This window comes from Sminthopsis crassicaudata, chromosome 4 (genome assembly GCF_048593235.1).
Source record: "Sminthopsis crassicaudata isolate SCR6 chromosome 4, ASM4859323v1, whole genome shotgun sequence".
Taxonomy (NCBI): Eukaryota; Metazoa; Chordata; class Mammalia; order Dasyuromorphia; family Dasyuridae; genus Sminthopsis; species Sminthopsis crassicaudata.
Window position 1 is genome coordinate 178,326,290 of NC_133620.1, and position 27,406 is coordinate 178,353,695.

Below are 27,406 nucleotides of genomic sequence, written 5' to 3' on the forward strand. Positions count from 1 at the left end.
AAGGGTGGTTTTTTTTTTTCCTATGCTACTAAAGAATGGCAAATGCTGTTAATGTCCTCTAAATTTGGTGTCCTGGGACAAAACTTGGTCACCTCGCCCTAATTCTATTCTGGCAGCAGAACAGAAATAATTAGAGCCACACAAACCAGTCACATTTAGATGAAGATATATAAATTCTCCAGGGCTTTTTTTGCATTTCTAATTCAGTCTTTCTAAGAGTGATTAATTTTTACATTTAACACCACTCTAGTAAAGCAATTGTCTTCAAGGTTAGCAATGACTTTATAATTGTTTAATTTGATAACCTTTTTTATTTTTGTTTTTTTAATTCTTGACTTTTCGTCAAGTTATGACACTATTGAAGATCACTTCCTCTCTGATATTCTTTTCTCCTAATATTGCTCTATCCCAGGTCTGCTTCTATCTGTCTTTCTGGTTTTTCTCAGTCTCCTTTGCTGGATCATCAATGATTGTCTCAAAATAAAATAAATATAATAAAATACAGGATATAGGATAAATAAAATAAAGTTCTTTCCTTGCCCCTACCACCATAAAGTAAAGTTTTTAAAACTCTGGCTTAATCTATCATTTCAAATTTATTTCACATTACTCCCCTTCACACAATCTAACTGGCTTTACTTGTTGTTCCCTCACCTTTACATTCTGTCTCTTATCCCCATGCTTTTGCCTAAATTAGCTTTAACCCCTTCTCACCTCAGCCTCTTCAAATCCTTAGCTTTTTTCAAGGATTGGACCATGGGCCACCTCCTAGGAGAACTCCTTTCTGATTATTAGTGTCCTTTCCTCAAATTGTTTTGTGTTTAATGGAGATGTTGATTTTTTTCCCTCAATAAAATGTAACTTCCTCAAAGGCATGAACTATTTTCATTTTGACTTTGTATTTCCAGCAAATAATGATTGTGTGACTTATACATGTCAATTAATTTCTCAGTAATCTCTTTAAGACTATAAATTGCAGAGGAAGTGTTAGATGTCATAAGTAGGAGCTTCCTCACCTTTTGCTAAAGCTATGATATCACAGCCCCATTTCCTATCCATATTCTATTCCTACAGTGTAGTACAGTACTTTATACATAATAGGCCCTTAAAAATACTTGTTGGATCAGAGAGAAATAGTACAAATGATTGTATATCTGTTATGCATTTCTGTTTTATTTGTTTAAAAATATATTTGTATTTATCTCCCTTTCCTCTTAAAGTCCTCTGGGATAATGGCTCCCATATAAAATTCTGTGTTCAATGTTATTTAAATGTTTCCATTTTGCTGAGCTGTATTAAAATGATGGGATTAAAATACTTCTCCCTCCCCCCACCCCAGTCCCTTGTGGTTTTCTCAGTTTAGTATTCAATATGTGAAAATGTCTATAGGAAACCAAACTTACATGTTTCCATGGAGACTCCTTACATCACTGCTAGAGTGTGCTGGCACTGTAGAGATGCTGTCTGAATCTATTATAGAGCCTAAGAAAACCTCAGATAGTTCCATGGGATGAACTTTTGTACTGTGCTTGTGTAATTTTTCTAGTACTTTTCAGTAAAATCCAGCATCATTTATATAGTCTTTACCCATCTTGTTCTCTAAGGTATCTCAAACCTTTTCTGTTTACCTGAAGGAATATCCCCAAACCCAATAGAGAAGTCAAGGTGACCCAATTGATGCTTCAGAATACTCTCCTTCCAGGAAAAGGGCTTCAAGAAATTCTTCCATATACCATTCAATTTTTCTTATCTCTAGGTTATACTTAGTTAGCATTGACCCAGATATTTCTTACCTTTTATTCTGAAAAACAACAACAATAACAACTGAATTGGAGTAGAGAAGATGTCATCAGTTCACAAATGAAAAAAATTCTAAGGCTCTGTGAAGTTGCATAATTTGTCACAGATCATGTAGAACTGACTAATTATAGAGCTAGAGATTTAAAAATCTTAGTCTAGTGTTCTTTTCATTAAACCAAATGTGTTCTCTACTAGCATTGCCTTTGAAAAGCCAAGGTCATCTCTATGCCATAATGAGGAAACAGAATAAGATTTTTATAGAGAGAAGCACCATAAAAAAATGTCAGCTCTTATTATATCATGTTCTTTTAATTAAGCACATAATTCCCTTGTGCATCTCTTGATAATTTTCTCTCTCCTCCATTATATAGCTGAGATTTGCTGAAATAAAATAGGTTAAGAGAATAGAGCTACATCAAAAGCCTTGATCTTACATATATTAATATTTATATATATAATTTGAGTTCACTTCATTCTTCCTTTAACCCCTTATATCAGAAGAAGGATTGACATCTGAGGGAAAGAATTAGCTTGATAAAAAATTATATTGACATCCTCGGAAGACAAAGACAAGGATATGAGATGTATCAACTAAACAACAAGTAGCCATTAGGCACTAACTAATTTGCTCCACCCAGTTGTAGATGCAATTAAAAAAAATTTGTGTTTTGTATGTATGTATGTTTTTTAAAATGTTTACAATTTAGCAGAAGAGACCAAAAAGGGAAATAGCATCAAACAATACTTGCCACTATAAAAACCTCAGAGGCATGACTCTGAGTGTTATAGGATTTCATAAGAAAGAAAGCTCAGTGAGAGTGAAAGTACATAGCTAAAAAGTTGGAGGAGTAAGTAAGTGAAAATTTAAACTGAGTCCTGAAAAATGGGTAAGGAAGGTCTTAGTATGAAAAGGAAAAAGTAAAAGAGATCTTAAGTAAGAGAAAAATATGATGTGGCAATGAGTATCACATGTTTGTGGAATGGTTAGGAAACCAGTCTGACTAGAGTGGAGGCTACCTGTTAAGTAAAAGAAACAAGATTAGATCAGTACAATGAAGATGAATTCTTTAAAATCTTGAAAGTCTGGCACAGAAATTTTTGCTTAATGTGATAGAAAATAGGGGGAAAGATTCTGAAGAGACATGGCTGGATGAAAACCAAGTGACAGTTTTTGTATAATAAAATATATTATAACATCTCTGTGTTTTGCATGTTAGATGGCAGTATTTATTTCTAGCAAAAATCCCTATAATTCATTTTGTATTAACCAAGGTTTACTGGTAAATGAATGAATGAATGAAGCATTCATTAAATCTTTATTATATGCAAAGCACCGTGGTAAGTTCTTTGGATATAAAAAAAAAAAAAAAAAAAAAAAAAGTTAAACTGTTCCTCTTTTCAAAGAATTTACAATCCAATGCAAAAGATAACACATGTGGAAGCTTTCAGCTGTAAGTTTAGAAAAGTTCCATAGTCTTTACAATACAATGACAAAACAGAAATTAATGACTTTATTTAAAAGTTATTTCTACTGGTAAAGTGACCCTCAGTTTCTGACGTCGAATTATTTGACAGTACCAAGAATTTTGGTGCCCTGGATCTTTGGTAGCTATGGGATTGCAGAAGCAATTACTAGAATGAATCTCACAAAGGTTGATTCTTGGGATCTGGATTGGAAGTACTGCTGCTTTAAAGGCTTGTGGGTTCGAGGTCCTGGTCTGTCCCATCAGGATCTAAGAAGAGACAGCAATTGAAGTAACAGTGGTGATTTGATTTACCTGCAACTTTCTGTGTCTCTCTCAGAGTGCCTTGCTGCTTCAACTAGACTGTATACCTTGGTGGTAGTAATGAGTTGGCATTTGGTGAGGGTAACTAACTGTCTTTCTATAAGATTTGCTTAGAAAATAAAAATCTAGTTCTCAATAAGTTCCCAATTCCTCTGCAAGGGTGCTGACCAAAAGCATTAACTATCTCCTATGGGATTTTCCAGATCTCCCTAATTATTACACAATTGTTTACAATACAACATGTGTATAAATAAGTAAATATAAAATAATATTAAGAGGGAAAGAAATATAAATTAGTCACTTGAGAAAGTTATAATTTTATTTAGTTTTTCAGATACAGAATACTATTTATCTCAAATGAAGCTTTTTCTAAATGGTCCCCAAGGGACTCCATGTAAAAAGTTACCTTCATTTTATAATCGGAATAAACTTTGGAATAGAGTGGTAGTTCACCAAAAAAAAATGTTTCAACAATATAATGAAATGAAACAAAAGGGACATCTCCTGCTTCCAACCAGATAACTCCTATTGAAATGTTTTCATATGTTCTTTGTACTAATTGTAAAGAGTATTAAGGAAACTATTTTCTTGTCTTCTGTGGGCCTTATTTGAACTGTTTCCTTTTTAGATATTTTGATTTATAATATTATGAATTTTCTTGGGGGAAAACTTATCACCTCACCTAAGTAGCTGCTATTTAAATATGACTGGGATTTCAGAGAAAATCAGAGCTTGTGAGGTATATTTTGGAAAATATCTGTAATACATAAAACTCTACTTTTCTGAGTGTAGTTTTTCTTTTTGCATATTTATCATCAAAGATGCAGTCTTCAAAAGTTCACTATTAATTAAGAAAAGGAGATGAGAACAAACAGAAATCTTAATCTAAATATCCAGTAACAGTTACAATGGAAAACAGAAGTCTAAGATAAAGAATAGAACACACAGTAAAAGAGGTCTTCAATGTCAATTTTACAAATGCAGAATTGGAATGATGGTGGAACAGAAAGGAGTTTGGTTTAGCTGGAAAACAGAGTGTATGAGAGACAGTAAAGTGAAATAAGATTAGAGTTAAGTATGAGTTGGATTGTGGAGGGTCTCAAACAGAAGACTGGAGTTTTTAGTTTATTCCTTAGGCATTAAGATGCTACTGAAAGGGGCAGGTAGGTGGTATAGTAGTTAGAGCCCCGAAGTCAATTAACTCCAATTGCCTCAGCAAAAAAAGAAAAAAGAAAAAGAAAAAGAAAAAAGATGTTACTGAAGGATTTTTTTTTCTTTTCTTGAGTAGAGAAGGGTCATGATCAGATTCATTGCTTAAAAAAAAGATTATTTGAGAAGTTTTGTGAAAAATTAACTAGAGATAGAGAAGCCTGGAAGCAAGGAAACCCCTTAGGAAGTGATGAGAGTCTGAATTAGAGCTGTGGCCATCTGAGTGGAGAGAAAGGAATAGATAGGAAGTATAGTAGAATCAATTAAACATGGCAGATGTCTTAACACGGGAAGTAAAAGAAGTAGAATCAAAGATCATCCTAACAATAAGTACCTGGGTCTCTAGGAATATTGTGATTCTCTCAGTCATTCAACTGAGCTAAAGTGCTAAACACTGAGAGTACAAAGAGAAACAAAGCAGTTTCTGAATTCACAGAGCTCACTTTATTTTAATATAAGCCCATTGGACAGCTAGCCAGCACAGTGATAACAGCATAATAGAATTAGAAAGACCTGAGTTAAAATCCTGTCTCAGATACTTACTAGTTGTGTGACTCTGGTCAGCACATCATACTTTTGCTTGCCTTAGTTTTCTCACCTATAAAATGGCCTTAGAAAAACTTGGATGAAATGGAAAGGCTTGCATGAAATAATTAAGGGAAATAGCAGAACCAAAAGAACATGCAATTCAGTAGCAGTAATATTGTTTTAAGGAAAACTTTGAGCCAATAAGTAATTTTGACTGTTATAAATACCCAAATTAGCTACAAAGAATATATAGAGAAAGATGCAATCTTCATTGAGAGAAAGAACTGATAAATAGAAGTATATATAGAATAATTGTATAGAAGTATGTATAAAATGAAGAGTATGGAATAATACAGAATAATAATATAGAATAGAATAATTTGTGTCTAATGGTAGCCAAATCTAAGTAAGAGGAGAAAGAAGAAAGGAAGAAAAAAAAAGAAATTTATTATTTATAAATTATATTTATATATTTATTACACATGTAAATGGAATAACAAGTTGTATAATACAAAATTAAATTAAAAAAAAAAGATAATAATAGCATCTATCTCCCAGAGTTGTTATGAGGATGAGATAATATTTGTGAAGCATTTTTGCAAATCTTAAACTACTACATAAATTATTATTGATTTAGGGGAGATATATAAATAGTGAGGTACATACAAGATATGGAAAGAATATATGAATAGTAATCTCATGGGGAAAGCACTGGCAGCTAGGGCGACAAGGAAAAACTTCCTGTAGAAATTGAGATTTTTTAGCTGAATCTAAATCAATGATTCTTATCTGGGGTCCTTGGATGTCTCAATGTCCATATATAAATTAGAGGGGATCTATGAACTTGTATATGGGGAAAAAACTAATCCTCATTTCAATATAATTGGTTTCTTTTGTAAGCTTATGTGGTTTTTTTTAATACATTTAAAAACATTCTGAGAAGAGGTCTATAGACTTTATTGGATTATAAAAGATTGTCCCATAACACAAAAAATATTAAGAATGCCTGGCTCAAACTAAGAGGCACAAGGGGAAATAGTATGTGTATTATAGTTTTTGACCTTTTATAGTTTAATAAAAGGAAAAGAAGAAGAGGAAAGAGAGGCTTTGCAACTATTTTGGTGGGAGCTATACTTATATGTTTTTGCTCCATGTAATATTTTCTTAGAACTTTGCCAAGAACAGCTGTGTGTTTGTTAGACTGTGGCCTGATGGTGGCAGAAAAGCAGTTTTTGGCCCAACAGAAAAGTTGTAAGGACCAAAAGGGGATTATATAGCAGAAACAAAATTTCTCAAGGAGTAATATACAGTACAAATTGCTCTCTTAAAAACAAACAAAAAAAAAACACAAAAAACCCCCCAAAAAACAAGGATATCAAGCCCTGCCATCTAGAGATCTGAGTTGCCTTGAGTACATAAGTTTTCCTCCCCATTTTCCTTTCTGCCAGACTTCTGTAAGTCTGTGCCCATTGTTCCCAACAAATAGTGTATATAGTAGAGTGAGAATGTAACATAAATTTATGGATGAACTATTATATTTTGATTATTCTTGTTTTTGTCTTCTATTGAGGAAATGTTATGATTATTCTTAATCTCGCCTCCTGTTGAGTAAATATAATCATTATTCTTGTTTCTGCTTTGTAGGCACCAGATAAAACCCAGAGAATAAGTGTGTTTGCAGTGACAGTACTACTGGAAGCTCTGCTAGGGTTCAGGGGTGGAGACAATTATTTGAGATCAGACCTACAGATAGATCTCAAAAAACAACAGCAAAAAATAAAAACGAAAGCAAAAACCCTGATGCCTGATGCATTATCCCCCATACTTCAGAAATAGAGCCTGATTCTAACATAAAGTTAACAGCCAAGATATAATCTACTAAAAAAAATAAATAAGCAAAAAATAAAGACCTCAATTACAGATAGCCACTATGGTGAAGGGGAGATGAGGATTCAAATTCAGAAGACAGAAAAGTCAGAACAGTTACTTCTAAAACTTCAAAGAAAATGTAAATTGGTCACAGGCCCAAAAAAGAGTTCTTGGAAGAGCTTAAAAAGAACTTCAAAAATCAAATAAGAGAGGTTGAGGAAAAATTAAAAAAAAAATAAAAGTAATACAAGAAAATTAGGAAAATTATGAAAAGAAGTCAACAACTAGAAAAAAGGATCCAAAAACTTAGAGAAGAAAAGAATTCCTTAGAAATTAGAATTGGGCAAGGAGAAGCTAAAGACTTTTTAAGACAGAAAGATATAAGACAAAATCAAAAGAATGAAAAAATAGAAGGGAATGTGAGACATCTTATTACAAAAACAACTGATATGGAAAACAGATTGAGGAGATATTATATATAAAAGAATTGTTGAATTACCTGAAAGTTATATTCAAAAAAAGTCTAGAACACTATACTTCAAAAATTACTAAGGAAAATTGCCCTGAAGTTTTAGAACTAGAAGGTAAAAATAGAAATTGAAAAAAAAAAAAAAAAACAATCATCACCTGAAAGAGATCCTAAGATGAAAACATACAGGAACATTTTAGCTAAATTTTGACGATTTCAGGTCAAAAAGAAAATACAATCAACTATTGTTGTTCAGTTGTATTTAACTCTTTGTGACCTCATTTGGGTTTTCTTAGCCAAGATACTAGAGTGGTTTGCTACTTCCTTCTCATTTTACAGATGAAGAACTGTGGCAAACGGGGTTAAGTGACTTGCCCAGAGTCACTTAGCCAATAATTATCTAAGGCTGGATTTGACTCACAAAGATGAGTCTTTCTGATTCCAGATCCGTCACTTTTGTCCACTGTGCCACCTAATTACCCCACTCCAGACAAATAGAAAGAGACAATTTAAATATTATGAAGCTGCAGTCAGGATAAAACAAGATTTAGCAGCATCTACATTAAAAGACTGAAGGATATGGAACATGATATTACAAAGAATAAAGAAAATGGGTTTGCACTCAAGAATAAGTTACCCAGGAAACTGAATGTAAGTCTGCAAGGTGAAATGGTTATTTAATCAATTAAGGGAATTTCAGATATTCTTGATGAAAAGACCAAAACTAAACAGAAAATTTTACCCAGAAGGAAAAACATAAGAAGATAAACATGAAAAAAAAAAAAAAACAATTAAAGGGATTTAATAAAGTCAAACTATTTATTTACTTCCTATATAAGAAAATGTTACCTCCAACTCATAAAAATATTATCATCTTTATCAAATGGTGACTTTCTCTCATGTGGTGTCAGGAGAAGGAAAGGAGAGTTTGGAACTTAAATGTCACTAAAAAATTACATTAATTTTTTAAAAAACTGTCAATGGTTCTCACATTTGTCTTTGTAAATCCATTGCTATATACATAGTGAATACTTAATACTTAATAACTGAAAAAAAGTCAGTGGTGCAATTGTGACAGTTATTATAAATAGAAATGAACAGGAGTTCAGGGGTTGCAGAACCTAATACAGCTTTCCCCACACAAAGTTTTTCCCGAGGATCTTGAGTGATGTGAATTATAGCAACATTGAATGACCATGGCTGTATCACAGGAGAAAATCCTCAAGACTGGCCAGTAGGGATAAGTGAACTGACCCAGAGAAAGGAAAAATGGATAAAAGTGCTTTGTTGGAAGCCAATCCTGCAATATAATGGCTTGAGGGAAACCCAGAGTTAATGAAGGTATTTCACTAAATTTTAAATTTGAATTTAAACAAATATTAAATGAGTTCAGGATCTGTTATCCATTTTAATTGATATTTTAGCCTAGGTACTGTGGAAGGAGAATAAACATGAATAATGTGCATTTGGGGAAAATGTTTCCTCAAATAAAGAAGCTAGAATTCAAAGAAATAGAGCTATAGAGTAGTGTCAACAGGAATACTTGAACTACGGTACATTTTCCTCTTTGTAGGAAAAACAAAGGATGAGTCAAATTGATTTTATTCTGAAAAAGACCATATTATCTCAGAGATTATTAACTACTGAGAAATGCATTTTCCCAAAAGAAGATCTCTTCTGATCTTTACCAACTCCTGTGACTCAGATGCATTCATCCTCCCCTTCTTTACTCTCTAACTTCCTCCAACATATTTCCTTTTCTGCTTTAGGAATGCCACTAATCAACTGTCAACTTTAAATGAAAATAAAAAGCTATAAAAATCCAATCCATATCCAAGAAATTGAAGCTGCTACTAGCCCTAGCAGTATTCCTTATATCAAATAATATCATCACCCTCGAACAGATCCAGTAGTGGATAATATTCCCTGGGCTCTCCAGGAATCTAAGTTGAGAAAACTCCTATAACAGTACTCTGATTTTATGATTGGGAAGAGGTTAAGGGGAAGGATATCATCCTAATATTATAGTCAGACAGGAATGTGGGTAAACTAGTCAAATCAATTGACACTAGAGTCCAATCTTCATAGTAATCAGGATCTCTTTACTTTCTTCTGTTTGTGGCAGACAAAGAGATCAATAGTCTCCCCTCTTCCCATGACTGAAATCCTTAAAGGCAACCCACAGATTCACACAGGAAGACCAAAGGAGACAGATTATAATGGTCAAAGCAGAGCTGAATTTTCTCAATTCTTAATTGGTTTTCTCACTCTAGAAATATGCTCTCAATTGGTCTTCCAGAAAATTAGGAAGTTATGGGCAGGAAGGTGGGGGAGGAGAAGTAGTTGATGAAGGATTTCTGTCCCAGATGGGCTAGAACTGAACCGACATCCAGACTATAGTAACTCTGCAACCTTGATATTCCCAAGTCTCTCCGATATGGTTTTATTGACAATGGTGGCTTTTGTGGCTGCTAGAAAAAAATTTCTGAGGCTTCTTATAAATTGTTATTTCACTCATCTATTGCAAAGAAATTCATCTAATGACTGTGACAATGAAATGAGCTTTGCTGGATAATTTGGGAGGGAGGGGAGTTGGTGGGAAATAGGCTTTCACTTTCCCACATGTTATGCTATATAAAAATTGCCTTTTACTCTAATTACCTTGAAAGTTTAGCAGTTGGCTTGTGAAATAAATAAATCATTAAACAGTTCTTCTAAAGTACTGTGGCTACTCTATACAAAAAATGAAGGGGAGAATTATATTTATACTTTGAGCAAAAAATCTTAACATCTTTTTTTCTCTCTACCATAGCACCCCATTTTCCCATGATCATACAGACAAGCCCAAATCTGATTCATTACAGTCTCAAAATAGCTGTGTCAATATTCTGAAATTATTAACTTTGTATTGTTACTCTGTTTTCCCCCTCCACCACCACACATACTAAGAATAAACTGGGATCTAGCTTTAAATTGGTTGATACTCAAGTATATACCATCCTCATATGGTTCTATCTATTATGGTGCATTTAAAAAATAATTTTATTGATATTTTATGTTTCTTGCATCACCACAGTATCCTATGTCACCTCCCTTTCTTGTCTCCTTCTTGAAAACCATCACATATGACAAATGGTGCGTTTTTTAGAAGAGGGGAGATCATAATTGATCAAAACATTGAGAAAATCCAAAAAGTGAAATGTATAACATCTGTGGACCTTTGACCTCTACAAAGGGATAAGTTGAAGTAATTTTCTATCTCTTTAATTCAAGTCATATTTGATCTTTATTTTTTATTTTTTTAAATTAATTTTATAATTATAACATTTTGGACAGTACATATGATACTTGATCTTTGTAATTTTATTATATTACTTTTGATTTTTGATGTACTATTGTTCTTTTCACTTACATTGTTGTAGATACTGTGTATATTGTTTTGATTTGGTTTGGTTTGGTCTGGTTCCACTTACTTTATTTGGTCTTAGTTCATATAGATCTTTCTTGTCTTTTCTGTATTCATCACATAGATAATTTCTTATAGCACAGTAATATTCCACTACATTCACGTATATAGTGAACTTTCAAAGAGAAATCAGGAGAAAAGTCTTTGAAGACACTGCAAGTTTCTTTTGAACCTACTGTTGGATTAAGATGTACCTGAAGTTTGAATAAATTTCAGCACAGATTCTAGAAATAACCAATTAAGCACAGAGTGTATTTCAAAGAAGCTGAGGCAGCCCCATCTCTTAAGCAAAACTGTAGTCTTCATTCTCATAAGCTAGTGAGGCCTTTCAAATGAGAACTGTTTGTCCCTGAGTTCTGGTCCAGTATAGAACAAGTAACAATAGTTGTTCTGCCAAAATCCTCATTGACATTTTCTTTACTTAATGTTGCTTGGGAAGATTGCTGGCTTCTGCTACAGTTCTTTCTGACTGCTTACAAACAATAGATTATAAACTCCTTGATAGCAGGGACTGGTTTTTGTTCTTTTTTAGAACAATTCCTGACACATAGTAGGCACTTAATAAGTGTTTATTGATTGATGGCTGATTAAACTTTAGGTATATTAGGAATACCTTCATTATTTGCAGATGCTTAAAAATTAGAGTAAAACATTTAATGACACTAACTTGGTGGTGGGAAACAAGTTTACATTATAAAACTTTGGTAAAAGTAATGCTGTTTATTTGGTAGTACAAATAATTTAGATTAGGCTGGTAAAATGCATTATTCCTCTATTGTTCAAAATTTATCTCAGAGATCCTTAGGGATCTATTTTAATGAATACATAAACAAGTTTGTAATTATTATCTCAATAATATATAAAGGAATTTACTAATCTATAAAATATAATATATGCTATAATAAATGATGAGCTGGTTAATTATATAGAAACATGGAAAGACTTGCATGAAAAAATGAACAGTAAAATGAGTAGAGCCAAGAGAACATTATACACAATAACTAAGAACAACTTTGAATGACTAAGTCACTTTGAGTAATATAAATATTCAAATCAACTATCAAGACCTATGAAGGAAGATACTATTCATAACCAGAAAAATAATTTATAAATAGAAGAGGATATAATATGTTTATATATATATATATATATGCTTATACACATAAAGATATGTTTGCACATACATATATATTTGTGTCTAATGGTAACCTTTTCTAAGGCATGCACTTTTATGGTGGTTTTTCCACAAGTTCCTCATGAAAGATGCAAGACAAGATGGCCAAAAGTCCTCTGATAATATATTTATTGTACCTTTTGGATGCATTATGAAACCTATTGTGTCAACTAAAGAGTTGCTTGTCAACTAAAGCATTTGCTTCTCCAAGTAGAACATATAAGTAAGGCAATCATCTTTTATATGTCCTTTTGCCTTGAGATTTTGTGCATGATAAAAATGCTTCCATTGATATAACTTGGTTCTGGCAATAATATGTACACTTATTGTTCACTCACCATCAATTTCATATTTAGAGTTTAAATAGTTAAAGTACCATTTATAAGTGGTCCAAAAACTGTGATGTTTAACATCCACCACCCTCTGTTCAACAACTCTCTCTGCGTTACTTGGATAAAAAGAGGTTTCACAAAACTGTTAGCCATAATTTCCAAACTAAATTATAGCTATATTACCAGGAAACTTCTAAAAGAACTGAGTTACTTCCTAAGCTGCCAGTTACTCTTAGCTATAAGCTTTCAAATGAAGGCCAGTATGCAATTTAATTTTTTTCATAAAATGACATTTTATAATAATTTTTTAGCCATTGCAATCCCAATAGTAAAACAGGAAGACATATGACTATTAAGTATGTTTTATGAAGTTTTTTTTATGAAGACTATCCTGAAAAGAATTCAAATGGTAGAGTGATTATTGTTTGTCTTCCACATCCTCATGTTCACGAATGGAATTAGGCTGATTGTATCAAGCCTTAGAGTACTACAAACACTCCAAAGGGAAAATCTTAATAATCCTTAGACAGGAAGGAAAAAAAATACCGAATGGATGTTGAGTGCCAATTGTCCAGTCTATAACATGCAGATAAATGGGCATGCCATTGAGTTTGTCAATCAATACCAATAAGAACGATGTAGCAAATATAAAGTGAACTAGGTCCACAGCTGAATAGAAGAAAGAATACAGACTGGAATGCATCAGTAAAATTACATAATACTTTTGGTTATCTTGAGTGGATATCAATACAAAAGTTCTATTTAACACTAGTAGTCTCCTGGTAATTCTCTCTGACTGTTAATCATGGAATCCCATAAACTCTATTTTTTTTTTCCTGAGTCTGGGGTTAAGTGACTTGCCCAGGGTCACACAGCTAGGAAGTGTTGAGTGTCTGAGATCAGATTTGAACTCAACTCCAGTCCTCCTGAATTCAAGGCTGGTGCTCTATCCACTGCGCCACCTAGCTGCCCCCATAAACTCTAAAAAATCTAAACTACAAAGCACCCAAAGGGCTGTGGAGAGATTCATGGTGGATATACTAAGTCTGCAACATATTATAAATAAGGATTTGTCCACAAAAAGTGTCAAGAAATATCATCCAGGAATATGTGATCAGAAAAGAAGTCAGGCTAGTCATACAGAGAAGGAAAAGAACAAACATTTATTACATACCAAGCACTTTACAAGTATTTCATTTGATCTTTTCAACAGCCCTATGAATTAGATGACATTATTCTCCTCATTTTACAATTGAGGAAACCAAGGCAAAGTTTTAAAGACTCACCCAAAAGTCACATAGCTGATAAATGCCTGAGACTATATTTGAATTCAGGTCTTCTTGACTTCAGGCAAAGCATGCCATTCATACAAAACATATGCATAGGTAATTTTTCAACAATGACCCTTGCAAAACCTTCTGTTCCTGATTGCTGAAGCAAAGCATCATATAACATGCTCAAAATCTGAGTTTTATGCTAGTACTCACAGATTTACTGGTTTCCACAGAATATTAAAGACCTATACAAAAATCTCCATCTGTGTCTAAGTTGATATTTGAATATTTATGGTAGGACAAGGAAAATAATCACACTGGACTTTTGTGCAAACAAAACTAATGCAGACAAGATTAGAAGGGAAACAATAAAGTTGGAAGACATTTTTACAGTCAAAGGTTATGATAAAGGCCTCATTTCCAAAATATATAGATAATTGACTCAAATTTATAAGAAATCAAGCCATTCTCCAATTGATAAATGGTCAAAGGATATGAACAGACAATTTTCTCATGCAGTCATATGAAAGGTGCTCCAAATCACTATTGATCAGAGAAATGCAAATTAAGACAATTCTGAAATACCCCTACATACCCCTCAGATAAACTAGGATGACAGAAAAAGATAATGATGAATGTTGGAAAGGATGTGGGAAAACTGGGACACAGATACATTGTTGGTGGAACTGTGAAAGAATCCGGCCATTCTGGAGAGCAATTTGGAACTATGCTCAAAAAGTTATCAAACTGTGCATACCCTTTGATCCAGCAGTGTTAATACTGGGCTTATAACCCAAAGAGATATTAAAGGAAGGAAAGAGACCCACATGGGCAAAAATGTTTGTGGCAGCCCTTTTTGTAGTGGCTATAAACAGAAAATTGAATGGATGCCCATCAATTGGAGAATGTCTGAATAAGCTGTGGTATATAAATGTTATGGAATATTATTATTCTGTAAGAAAAGACCAGCAGGATGATTTCAGAAAGGCCTGGAGAGATTTACATGAAGTGATGCTGAGTGAAATAAGTAGGACCAGGATATCATTATACACAGAAACAAGAAGACTATAGGATGATCAATTCTGATAGAAGTGGCCTTCTTCATCAACAAGATGATTCAAACCAGTTCCAATTGTTCATTGATGAAGAGAGCTATTTATACCCAGAAGAACACTATGGGAAATGAGTGTGGACCACAACATAGCATTTTCACTCTTTCTGTTATTGTTTGCTTGCATTTTTGTTTTCCTTCTCAGGTTTTTTTTTCTTTCTAGATTTGATTTTTCTTGTGTAGCAAGATAACTGTATAAATATGTATGCATATATTGGATTTAACATATATCTTAACATATTTAACATGTATTGGACTACCTGCCATCTAGGGGAGGGAGTGGGGAAGAAGAGGAAAATTTGGAACAGAAGATTTTGCAAGGGTCATTGTTGAAAAATTACCCATGCATATGTTTTGTAAATAAAAAGCTTTATAAAAAATTTTTTTTAAAAAATTAAAATTTATAAAAATTTTTAAAATTAAAATTAAAATAAAAAAAAGAATCACACAGAAGGTACAGAAGGTAATTCACACTTAACGTAGAAGTATTCAAATCAGTGAAATCACAATTCTCTTGAAATATAGGGCATATAGTTTTGAAGAAAAGATTTTCTATGCAGTGATAAAATTCCAGGTGTTAATTGTTCATTCCTTTTCTGAATTTTCTCAAACCTTCTTTTCTTTTTTTATTATAGTTTTTTATTTACCAAATATATGCATGGGTAATTTTGCAGCATTGACAATTGCCAAACCTTTTGTTCCGATTTTTCCCCTCCTTTTCCCTACCCCTTCCCCATATTGGCAGGTTGACCAATACATATTAAATATATTAAAGTATAAATTAAATACAATATATGTATACATGTCCAAACAGTTATTTTGCTATACAGAAAGAATTGGACTTTGAAATAGTGTACAATTAGCCTGTGATGAAGGAACTCAAAAATGCAGGTGGACAAAAATAGAGGGATTGGGAATTCTATGTAGTGGTTCATAGTCATCTCCCAGAGTTCTTTCGCTGGGTGTAGCTGGTTCAGTTCATTACTGCTCTATTGGAACTGATTTGGTTCATCTCCTTGTTGAAGATGGCCATGTCCATCAGAATTGATCATCATACAGTATTGTTGTTGAAGTATATAATGATCTCTTGGTCCTGCTCATTTCATTCAGCATCAGTTCATCTAAGTCTCTCCAGCCCTTTCTGAAATCATCCTGTTGGTCATTTCTTACAGAACAATAATATTCAATAATATTCATATACCATAATTTATTCAGCCATTCTCCAATTGATGGGCATCCACGTAGTTTCCAGTTTCTGGCAACCACAAAAAGGGCTGCCACAAACATTTTGGCACATACAGGTCCCTTTCCTTTCTTTAAAATCTCTTTGGGATATAAGCCCAGTAGTAACACTGCTGGGTCAAAGGGTATGTACAGTTTGATAACTTTTTGAGCATAGTTCCAAATTGCTCTCCAGAATGGCTGGATGTATTCACAATTCCGCCAACAATGTTATCAGTGTCCCAGTTTTCCCACATCCCCTCCAACATTCTGCATTATTTTTCCCTGTTATTCTAGCCAATCTGACAGGTGTGTAGTGCTATCTCAGAGTTGTCTTAATTTGCATTTTTCTGATTAATAATGACTTGGAGCATCTTTTCATATAGCTAGAAATAGTTTCAATTTCTTTGTCTGAGAATTGTCTGTTCATATCCTTTGACCATTTGTCAATTGGAGAAAGGCTTGATTTCTTATAAGTTAGAATCAATTCTCTATATATTTTGGAAGTAAGGCCTTTATCAGAACCTTTAACTGTAAAAATGTTTTCCCAGTTTATTGTTTCCCTTCTAATCCTATCTGCATTAGTTTTGTCAAACCTTCTTTTCAAAGTGGAGCCATCAGTGTCTGTGATTGAGATGGCAAGTAGTAAATTCCTTATGCTGCCTGTAGAATAAATACACCGGCAAAGTCCTATTGATGAGAAAGAGGTGAAGGGCAATCCTATCTCTATCTTACTGGTAATACCAATATATATTTAATTGAGCAAGATTTCTTTCATATTTTCTGGGAAAGAAAGAATGTGAATTACTGTTTGTTATCAAACCTTATCAAACATAAAGTGGAATAGAGAGAACGATGAGTTGATTTCCATATTCCCAGAGGATGAAAAAGTGTCACTGAGTTTGCGTTACAGCACAAAGGAAGGATTGAGTCTCCTAGGAAATACACTGAAGGAAGACTCTTCTGACAGAGTTTATAACAATTATAAGAACTTACTGAGACATCTTTGTAAGAGATTTTAAAATCAAACGATCTTCTCCCTAAGATGGCTGAAATTCGATTGAAAGCAAAGGAATGGAAAAATGCTCCTCTTTTTTTCTTCCATTAGATTCCATTACTCAGGGATTTTCTGATGAATGTGATGTAAAAGGGCAAAGAATGGGGGTCTTAACTTTAAAAAATGTATTGGGGCAGCTAGGTGGCGCAGTGGATAGAGCACCAGCCCTGAATTCAGGAGGCCTGAGTTCAAATATGGTCTCAGACACTTAATACTTCCTAGCTGTGTGACCCTGGGCAAGTCACTTAACCCCAATTGCCTCAGCAAAAAAAAGAAAGAAAGAAAGAAATGTATTGCTAGTACTCTTGTTTAAAAACCATAACAAATGTTTAAAGACAAAACTTGTCACATTTGCATTCTACAAGTATTGTATTTTATATTAGAATGCCTAACTTTTGTTTATTTAGGAGCTAAAGAAACTAAAAGCTCCTGCTTACACAAAGAAATGGTATGACGTAATTGCATAGTACAGAGACAGCCTGGCAGGTAGATACTTAGCTGGCCCTGAGATCAGGAAGACCTGGATTCAAGTCCTGGCTCTGAAATTTAATGATTGTGTTACCCTAGGCAAATCACGTAACTCCTTAGTTTCCCACAAAATACTAAGATTATCAGTTTCAGAGAATGTATCCATCGGCTTTTACAAAATTAGTTTCTCATTAGGGGCTTCCTAATGATATCATATGTCTAATCCCTCCAAAAAAATTTCTGTAGTACTTATGCTTTACAAGAGTAAAGCTTTTGAAATGGGAGCCCAGTTATGAATTTATGAATAGTTTTTCAGTTATTCTGAACAATAGAGTTCAATATCTAACCCAGCAGCATCAATGGCTATTAAATGGCTCTCTTCTATAAAATGAGGGGATTGGGAGAGATGACCTCTAATACTCTATGTTTATATGAGTTTGAACGACATGTGGACAGTCTTCATAATTCTAAAAAAGCCTTTCATGAGATAATATGTATAAAATGCTTCACAAACTTTAAAACAGTTACTATTGAGGCAGCTAGGTGGTACAGTGGATAGAGCACCAGCCCTGAAGTCAGGAGGACCTGAGTTCAAAACTGGTATCACATTCATAACTGTGTGACCCTGGGCAAGTCACTTGGTCTCAATTGCCTCAGGGGGGAAAAAACAAGAACAAACCAAAAAGTTATTATTATTTCATTTGTTTTCAATTTCATTTGACATGAAAATATATGTAAATAATACCTTTCCTCCCTTACTTCCAATATTATTCTTATCTTCTTATAATCAGATTTCCCATCTGCCAATTTATAGATCCTACTCATTCATTCATTCTAAAGTTCACCAGTAGCCTTGTTCAATAATCTCTTCTTCATTTTTCCTCCTTCTTGGCCTCTTTATAGGTTTTGACACTTTTGATTACTTTTACTAATGGATATTTTCTTCACCCTAGATTTCAAAGACACCACACCCTTCCAGTTCTTCTCCTCACTACAATTAATCCTTATTTAATTCCTTCTCTGGACTTCCATCCTCTTCCAAAGTCCCTGATGTAAATATTCTACAAAGGTCTGTTCATGGTCTTCTTCATTTGTCTTCTTGGATAATACCATTCATTGAAAGTTTCAACCACTTTTTCTGTGCAGAGCCATATTTTTAGTCTTAACCTCTCATTACTTTCAGAACCTCAATTAGAATTGCATATTCTAGACCTCCTAACAACACGTCAAATCAAACATGTACCAAACTAAAAGATCTTTACCCCTAAACTTTTGCCTTTACCATTTCTTTCAGAGCCACCATTATTCCTAGTCTCCAACATGAAATCTTAGTATTATCTTTAACTGTTTCTTCTCCCTAGATAGTGAGAACTCTATCACAATAAAATATCTCACTTCTATCCTTCTGAGTTTGTAGCAGATCAAAACTGTATACCTCTGTAGTAATTGACTCAACCTCTCAGAAAAAGAACATAAAGGATAATGAAAATGGCATTACAATTTCTAATTAAAATTTGTCACCTGAAAAGTTGAAAAGGCTGAAGGAGAACATCTTTTTGAATGATGCAAAAGAAATCATATGATATGTGTAACCAACACAATTCTATAGCACAAGTTGAAAGGAGATTATAGCTAAATAGTATAAATATTTGATATGCTTCTTTTCCTCTAATATTCTTTAAGTATTACTGCTGCCCTATCTTGGTCTCAAGTGCCCATTATGAAAGGAGTAGGATGAGGTTTCACTGCTGTCATGAAATTTTCCCTTTATCGGAAAAGCCTTTAGAGATACTCTGGAGGCTATGATTCGGTTGTAGAAAGCCTCTTTAATCCACTCCATGAATTGAGTTTAGAAGTTCTTTCTCGAACTTTTCCCATGAGAGTGCTGAGAAATGGACTATTTTTGTATTTAGAAAGTCATTATTAATCACTCAATTTATTTTTTGACCTGAAAAGAAGTAGAAGTTGTTTTAAAGCTACTAGAATTCCCAGATCAGCTCCAGATGAATTTTGATCATATCCAATCATATCTGTTAAAAGCTTACAAGAAAAAAATCGTTTTCTAGTCTAACCTAGTTTTCAGATTACTGGTCCATGGATCAACACTAGTCTATAAAACTTTTATAGTCAGGTTATTACTTCGTAAAATCTATAACAGTAATATAAATTACTTCCCTTTACATTCTAATCCTTGTAAGTTTTAGACTTTTAAGCAACTAAATTTCTTTTAGTGCTTCTATAATTTCTTTTATTTGGTTTTCTAGGACCTAGCACAATGGCTGGTACACAGTAAATTCTTAATAAATGCTTTTCACTTCATATGATCTGATCAACTCTGTTGTTCACAGCCACATTGACACGATACTACTATTAACTCATCTTCTTCAGTTACTCTCTTCATCTTGGTGCACCTAGGTGGGGCAGTGGATAGAGTACCAGCCCTGAAGTCAGGAAGACCTGAGTTCAAATGTGACCTTAGACACTTAACACTTCCTGACTATGTGACCCTGGGCAAGTCACTTAACCCCAGTTGCCTCAGTGGGAAAAATCTTCATCTTTCCTCTTATTGACAAGTAAGTAAAAAAATGTCAGCAGTTTTAAGCACTCTGAGCAAGCATCTTAAATTTCATAGATAAACCAGATAGCAAGGGCCATGTATATTCAGAAAATAATGCTCCCTTGGCCTCAACCCCCTGCTTGTCCCCAGTGACCTGCCTCCTAAGACTAACTCAAAGAATTACTGGTATGAAGAACTTGATATTACTTGAATCTTATTCTCCTCATCCTGCGGGTTCCCTTCAAAATTAAAAATATTTCTAAACCAGGGTCAGGGCTGCCCAAAAGGTCCAAGCCTTCCATTAAAAAGTTATATCTCATAAAGAAATACCATTAGCACATCAAATGCTGCTGAAAATAAAACATACTTAGTCTTATTTTTCCCCCACCTTTCTTTTGTAATTAGACATGGGCTTTCTTTATGACTCTCAAGTTTGACTTCCAATTAACTCTACAAGCCCCACTATAACTACTATGTAAATACTGAAACTATCATTTACATTTATATAATGATTTATATAACAAAATTTATACAATATTTACTATGTCAGGCACCATGTTAAACATTTTACAAATATTATCTTCTTTGATTTTCACAACAATCCTGGAAATAGGTGCTATTATTGTTCCTATTTTATAGATGAAGAGCCTGAGGCAAACAGAAGTTAAGTGATTTGCCCAGGTTGACACAGCTAGCCAGTGTTTGAGGATTTATTTTGACTCGGGTCTTTTGGACTCCAGGCTTGGCATTCCATCTTCTAGCTGCCCCTATGTGCTGTCCCTTAAACCTCATTTCATGTAAGAATGACCACCAATGATCTTAGCACTTCCTTTTCTATGACAATCCTAGAAATTCAATACAGTTAGTCCTGGGCAAGTTTGGTGGTAGTCATCATTTTATATACATATATGCACACAAAAACATCAGAAAAAAGAATGGTTAGAACCCACTGTTTTTGAATGGTTGCTGATCAAATGAGGTAACTTACATCAACACACTTTGCAAACCTCAAAGCATTATATAAATATTAGTTTATATTGTTAATAATAATCTCTTTAATAAAACAAATATACCCAAGCATGCATCAATCAATCCAATAAACATTTATTAAACACCTGTTCTAACAGATATTGCATTAAGTGCCAAGGATACAAAAAGAGGCAAAAGAACTTAAGAGAAACAACATAAAACATGAATAGATAGATAGATAGATAGATAGATACTTGAAAAAGCAATTTCAAATCTAAAATATACTTACCTTTCAGACAGTTAATATGCTTTAAGGGGATTTTAGCAAATGAGCATTGAAATGCTACAAGGAAATCAGGACATGAAGTTTTATCAATTCTGGAAAAAAAGGGAATTGCATTACAATCTAACAGAACAAGAAGAATATTTTAGGTTTCAACAGAACAGTTTTTAATATATTATTTAGATCAAATATTTTGAACACTAAAAGAAAAAAACAAAACTTCTGATATCTACCAGTTCTCATTTGCTTCAGCAAGGCATTGTGCCAAATTCATCTAGTGCTTAAAAAACTCCCTGGACAGGTAAGACCACTTTGAGAGCTCAATTATCAGCAACTTGAACCACTAGGGTACCATTCAGTAAATGAGTACATACACCACATTCCCATCAATTGTTGCCTGGTGCTGAGAGAATCTGACTCAAAGGATCATAATTATATAAGGCTATGTATTCTGCCATTCATCATTCATGAAACTTTATTGTAGCAACTGCTCTGATAACAAAGCTATTTGATATAGGAACGAATGAATGTGGGTGCAGCTATTAGAAAGCTAGAGTGAAACTCAATATGGCAATCTGAAATGAGTGAGTGAGAAAAATTGATTCCTTATTTTGGATAGACTTATAAGGATAATATATTTAGCTGTGTTTTCTATAGTACTAAATTTTTTTGCTTCTGGACTTTTCCATGAAACTAATGCCAAGATAAGTAACCAAAGATCTACCTAAAAGAGAAAAGGAGAAGAAATCAGCCAAAATTGAGACAAAAATTGTTAAAACAAAAAATAGGTTGTTTCCCCCCCCAATCCCTCCTTGCCCATCCATCCCTTACCCCTATGTTTCTCCCATGCTAAAATGTTCTATCCCCTCATCTATACTTCTTAAAATCTCTGATTACCTTCCAAATTGTTCCAGTGCCAGCTTCTACATGAGATTTTTTCTGATCCCCCTCAGGGGCTAGTGATCTCTTCCCCCTCGTCCCCATGCTCAATTTGTTTTGTATATTTTCATATTTTATACAGAAAGTTAAGATAAGATGGTAGCTAGAGATAGCTGGTCTTACAGTCAGGAAGACCTAGGTTTAATCTAGCTTCTGGTATATGTTGGTTGTGTGACCCTAGACATATCATTTATTTTTAGTGCTCTAGACAATTTACTTAGACTCTAAGTTGCAGAGAAGATGCTGCTTTTGTAGGAATTTCCTTACCAAATGTTTATGTGGCACAATAGAATGCTACAGCTGGAGTTCTGGAAGACTGAGTTCAAGACTCTCAGATACTTACTGTAACTCTGGGCAAATCACTTAACCCCTCTCTGCCTTAGTTTCCTCAGCTGTAAAGTGGGGATCATAATAGCACGTCTCTCCCAAGTTTTGTGAAGATCAAATGAGAATATTTGTAAAGCCCTTTGTGTGGAACATAAATGCTTATTCCCTTCCTTTTCCATCCTGCAGTTCTTCAGATCACTGAAATCAGAGGTGTACTCTCTTGGTATATTTTTATTTATACTTATCTAAGTATATGTTGTCTCACTCTTAATAGAATACACATTCTTTGAGGTCAATGATTTTCAATTTTGCCATTGTCTATACTGTCTGACACAATGCTGCTACTTAATAAAGATAAAAATAATTGCTAACTTTTATATAATGCTCTAAGGTTTGTAAAGCTTTATATATATATATATATATATATATATATATATATATATATATATATATATATATATATATATATATATATATATATATATTATATCATCTCATTTGATACTTATTGATCAGTCAATATATATTATTCACTCCATTATCCCAAACTTTTTTTTTCAACCAGACAGATTTCATTAATAGAAAACTCTCAAGGAAGAAACTCACTATGTCTATGCAAGTTATCACTTGCTCTGCTACTCAGAGTATTGCCAGGGGTGCTAAAAAGTTAGGTAACTCCAATCATTTAAAAGTTAAAGCAGGAAGGAAAGGAGGGAGGAAGGAAGGAAGCAAGGAAGGAAGGAAGGAAGAAAGGAAGTATTCATTAAGTGCCTACTATGTGTCAGGCACTGTGCTAAGTACCATACAAATATTATCTCATTTATCCTCACAATGACCGTAGGAAGTGGGTGCTATATTTTTACAAATACACTAGTTGAGGAAAATGAGACTGACAGTGATTAAATGACTTACCCAGGATGACACAGCTAGGAAATTTCTGAGGCTAGATTTGAACTCAGATGTTCCAAACTCCAGACTCAGAGTTCTTATCTACTGTACCACCTCACTGCCTCTAGGGAATTAGGGGAAATCTTTTCGAAATGTAGAAAATCCCTACTACACTCTCATAGCTCTATATGATGTGCTTGAGGTTCAGTACACCAAATTGTGAGCCTGAGGAGAGCAACTGGCACCAAATGTTGGGGTTAGGTCAATGTGATGAATTTACAATGGCCTTTCTCTTTGACAAAAGGTACTTTTATTTATGAGAAGAGATTACAAATAAAATGAAAAGGTAAAATAAACACCAGGAATGGTTAATATGAAATAAATTTGGGAGAGCACATGGTTAACAAGGAAAGTGACTTTAACTATTAACAATGGAAAAGACAAGGTCCCTAATAGGAACTTGTCACAATTAACCAGGACAAAGGGAATATGCAGTGAGAATGCACCATTAATTGGTAGGCTAAATCGGTAGAGGAGTTTAGCACCCTGAAAGAGTTAGTTAACTATAAGAAAAAGAAAGACACTATGCAGTATGAGGGAGGGGATGAGAAGAAAGACATCACTGTGAGGCAGGATGTCATGGTGGGATAAGCCAAGAGGAATTGGGCAAAGATGGTGTGGGCCGTAGCAGATATATGGGGGAAATTTACCTTCAACTTGGGTTCCTTGCCTCCTAGTTCCATCCATAGCATGTGCTCAATAAATATTTGTTAAATGAATGATTTTGAGAATGATCACTATTCATCCCAGTCTCACCCTATGGCATACTACAAACTTTACAATTCTGATGAAGCAACTCTTATAAGGGGCTAATTATTCCCATCAATTACCAACTAACTACCGCCTTTTCTGAACTGTTCTATATCTAGTTTTGTTCTCCGCTGCACCATCTACTTGCCCCAAGCCAGACTACTTAAAGCAGCAAGACACCCTTGAGAAAGTGCTCTGAGAACAGTAAGGTACCTGAATGAGAGGCAGAAGACAGCATGTGCCAGGAAAATAAAATTACCAATACTACCTTGGCTACAGTGTCACCCCAGATCCTAACAGAGATAGCCGGATGCTAACCCAAGAAGTGTTGTTTCCAGCCCAGAGCCCACTGCCTTCACCTTGGGAAACAAGACCTATAGAGGAGATATAACCTGGCAACTGCTCCTGCAGGTACTGCAGCTATATGTAGTAAAGACCCAGAAAGGAAAATTCTTGGCACTGCCAAATAATTCTTCATCAGAAACTGATATGATTCTATCAGTAAAAAATTATTAAAGAAGAGGAATTAACATTTTCTTTGCTGATACACCCTAAGTACTATTTGATTTGCAGCTGCTATTTGTATCTCCAGTTCTCCGGACAGTGTTTTGTACATAGTTAAATACTTAATACTTAGTAAATGCTTTATTCAATAATTTCACTGTGGTAAAGGGAAAGAGAAAGTAGCTAACCAGAGATTTTGATTGACAGAAGCAGTGGATGAAAGCCAATCAGGTACTAGAAGGATTTGAGATTAAAAGATTCTTGAAGGGAGGGGCTACTTAATTTTGCCTTTGTATCTTCATCAACTAACACAGTTCCAGGTACATCTAAAGGCCCTTAGCAAATGCTTGTTAGTTGATTAATTGAGAGGAACAGGCAGTTCCTCTTGATGGTTACACTTTCAAATAATTAATATTCATGTTGGATTGAGTGTGGTGTCCAAAGAAGCACAATGAAAATCTGGGAAGATAATGAAATGGGAGAAAGGCCATAGTGTTGGAGCAGAGAGGAGGCCATTCTCATAGTTAAGAGGTTGTTGATTCTGAGATGTTTTTCATTCATGGCTGAGTCTCTGTGATCCCATTTGGGGTTTTCTTGGCAAAGATACTGGAGTGGTTTGCCATTTCTTCTCCATGTCATTTTACAGATGAAGAAACTGAAGCAAATAGAGTTAAGTGATTTGCTTAGAGTCATACAACTAATGAATGAGTGCCAAGTTAAGAAGATTTGGGGGTCAATTACAACCTCTCACGCATTTTGGCTGTGTGATCTTGAACTAGAAATTTAGGCAACTCTAATACTCTTAAACTGAAGAGCAGGCACACATATAACAGAAAAGGTAGGAGTTATATGTATGTATGTATGTATGTATATATGTATTAATTGATTTTATTGTAACCTGGACATAAATGTGACTAAAATAAACAAGTTAATTAAATGAATGAATGTATAAAATAAACCTATTTAGCTAGCTACATTGATTAAATCAACTAATTAATTATGAATTTGGTCTGCTCCTCAAAAAATTCATAATGATTTTCTAAAATAGTGGAATTTTTAATTCACCTGGTAATGCTGGATTTTAAAGGTGAAAGAGAGAAAGGATTTACTGAAAAAGAAAGAAAACACTGTAGCATCAATAAAAAGTTTAAAACATTCACATATTATTTATTTCATTTTTGTCTTATCCTTTTAATTTCTATTTTTGTTTATGTTTTATGATTTATAGAATATGCTAGGAAATATACAGGATTTTAAAATAAATATATAATTATTCTAACTATTAGGGATATAGTACAAAAATTTTGTAGAACATTAGCCTATGAGAATAAACAACTTACTACAAAGTTCATACAAGGAAATTCTGAACACAGGCTTTTCTGACTCTGAAGCTAATTCTAAATATAGTCAATCACTATGCTGCGTGCACACATACACACATACACACACACACACACACACGCAGTGGTCCTCAAACTTTTTAAATAGGGGGCCAGTTTACTGTCCCTCAGACTGTGGGAGGGACGGACTATAGTAAAAACAAAAGCTCACACTCTGTCTCCGCCCCTCAGCCCATTTGCCATAAACTAGCAGGCCTCATTAACATCCTCAGAGGGCTGTAGTTTGAGAACCCCTGCACTACACACACATACAACTTACCCACCCTTCTATATGCCACAAAAACTGCATTTCTATGTGTATAAGAGAACACAAGAATTTATGAATCATCAAACATTTTTTAAGTAAAAGTTAAATGTGCAATGATATATAAGTAACTATCATCTTCTTGTACTACTACTATCATAATGCTAAATTGAAATAGCTTCTTTCACTATTATCTAGCATAGCATTAGCAATGTTAGTGATAACAATTACATAAAAGAAATTAAAGTCATAACTAATGGCAAGGGTGAGTTAATTTCATCTCTATCTGCAGACAATAGAACATTTTACTTTAAAAACCCCAGGGAATTGGCAAAGAAATTGAGACAAAATAGTTTCATTAAAATAGCAATATATATTGTATCCCTCAAAATTATTAACATTTATATGTAGAAATAAAAAAGCTCAATAGAAGTAAAAGAAAAAGAAATTCCTTTCAATATAACTATAAAAATGAATAAAATGGTAGCAAGTCTACTAAAATACATTCAAGACATACAAATATGATTATAAAACACCATATGAAAATAAATTGAAATAAAATTACCTTCATGCTTTTAAGATCATTGGGAGTAAGAAGATAAGAAATATGATTTCCAAATCTTGCCTAGAGTGCACAAATATTTTGTCCCAACTTGAAGAGAAAGGATACTAAGCTTTTAGAACACCAAATCCTTTTGTATTCTAAAGAGACATTACTTG

At 33.8% G+C, this 27,406-nt stretch overlaps 1 long non-coding RNA gene across 1 annotated transcript in view; it reads left to right on the plus strand.

Moving 5' to 3' along the window:
• The window catches only part of LOC141566015 (uncharacterized), a 73,119-nt gene extending 46,918 nt beyond the window's left edge, over positions 1-26,201 (plus strand). The window contains exon 6 of the long non-coding RNA XR_012489218.1: positions 24,658-26,201. This is a non-coding gene — a long non-coding RNA (uncharacterized LOC141566015). The remainder of the gene's footprint in view (positions 1-24,657) is intronic.
• Positions 26,202-27,406: the final 1,205 nt, after the last annotated feature.